This window comes from Alligator sinensis, unplaced genomic scaffold (assembly GCF_000455745.1).
Source record: "Alligator sinensis unplaced genomic scaffold, ASM45574v1 scaffold813_1, whole genome shotgun sequence".
In the NCBI taxonomy this organism is placed as follows: Eukaryota; Metazoa; Chordata; order Crocodylia; family Alligatoridae; genus Alligator; species Alligator sinensis.
Genome location: NW_005842321.1, coordinates 1,405,664 through 1,407,276, shown reverse-complemented (window position 1 = coordinate 1,407,276; position 1,613 = coordinate 1,405,664). Strand labels below are relative to the sequence as shown.

General features: G+C 54.6%; 1 protein-coding gene across 2 annotated transcripts in view; it reads right to left on the bottom strand.

The window, feature by feature from the left end:
• LOC102386194 (cadherin-19) overlaps positions 1 to 1,613 on the bottom strand; it is a 92,204-nt gene that overhangs the window by 21,709 nt on the left and 68,882 nt on the right. The gene's annotated exons all lie outside the window — the stretch shown is intronic.

The window sequence follows — 1,613 nt, the reverse complement described above, 5'->3', positions numbered from 1 at the left end:
CAAAGCAGCAAATCACCATAGTCCTGGAGTTCACTTGCTCTGCTTGGGCCACATGGTCCAGAAATATGCCTGTGGGGTACAGAAATGGGGCTCCTGCCCCTGCCAGACTTAGAAGGTACCTATGAGTGGTGAAGCCTTCCCACCTGCACTGTGTAACCCCAGCCTGGACAGGTAGTGCTGAGCCCCATGCACTGTAACTGGAGCTGCTGGGCTGATATAGAGGGTTCAGGGGCTTTCAGCACATGGCCACCAGCAGTTGCAGCATGGCAGTCCAAGGCAGGGTCCTGCTGACCTGGTGCTCTACCAGCCTGTGCAGGGGCCATTGGCTCCCCCCACCTGGCCTGCCAGGCAGCACCCATGGTTGACAGACACCTGAAGCCCCTGGTCACCCTCTAACAGCCAGGTGGCTTCAGACATGGAGCATGGAGCTTGGTGCTGCCTATTTAGGCTGGGGATGCACAGAGCGGGAGAGGAGGCTGCACCACTCACAGCTGCCTCCCAAGCCCAACAAGGGTGGGGATTCCTGTTTCTGTACCCCCAGGCATGTTCCCAGACTGTTAGGCCTGAGCAGAACCAGGGCTGTGGTGCTGGCTCTGCCCAGTGGGACAGGTGAGCCTGGGGTGGGTAGGTACAGGGACAGGACTTCCCACTTCCACTGAGCTTCCCATCTTCTCTGTGCAACCCCAGGCTGGTTGGGCAGCACCAAGCCCCACACTCCATGCCTGATGGCATCCAGCTGCTATGAGCAGTTCAGGGGTTTCAGGTGTTCTGGGGCCAGAACAGGTGGGTGGGCTCCAAAAGGGAAAAAAAATATCAGGCCCCTCATTGCTCAAGCAGTGAATTTATCCTGCCTCTAACCTCTAATGGCAAATTACAGCTGTGCAGGTAACTTTAAGGTGTGATTGCTCGATTATGCTGAACAAGTTTTTTTAAAACTTCTTTACAGTGAGGGTTGCCAAAATCTGGATTGGGCTTCTAAAGGAGGTGGTGATCTCCCCTACCTTGGGGGTCTCTAAGAGGAGGCTAAACATGCACCTGGCTGGGGTCATCTGACCCCAGCGCTCTTTCCTGCCCAGGGCAGGGAGTCAGACTCAATGATCTGACTTTACGACCAGGTGACCTATCACCTGGACAAGGGAGAAGAGATTGATGTCATATATCTTGACTTCAAAAAAGCCTTTGATTTGGTGTCCCATGATCGCCTCTTGGAGAAACTGGCCAATTGTCGCCTTGGGTCCTCCACGATCCGCTGGCTGGAAAATTGGCTCTGGGGTCGGACCCAGAGGGTAGTAATCGATGGAGGTCACTCATCGTGGTGTCCTGTGACCAGTGGGGTCCCCCAAGGCTCTGTCCTTGGACCCATACTGTTCAACATCTTCATTAATGATGTGGACACTGGAGTCAGAAGCGGACTGGCCAAGTTCGCCGATGACACCAAACTTTGGGGCAAAGCATCCACACCAGAAGACAGGCAGGTTATCCAGGCTGACCTGGACAGACTCAGCAAGTGGGCGGACGAGAATCTGATGGTGTTCAACGCCGATAAATGCAAGGTTCTCCACCTTGGGAAAAAAAACCCGCAGCATCCTTATAGGCTCGGCAGTGCTATGTTG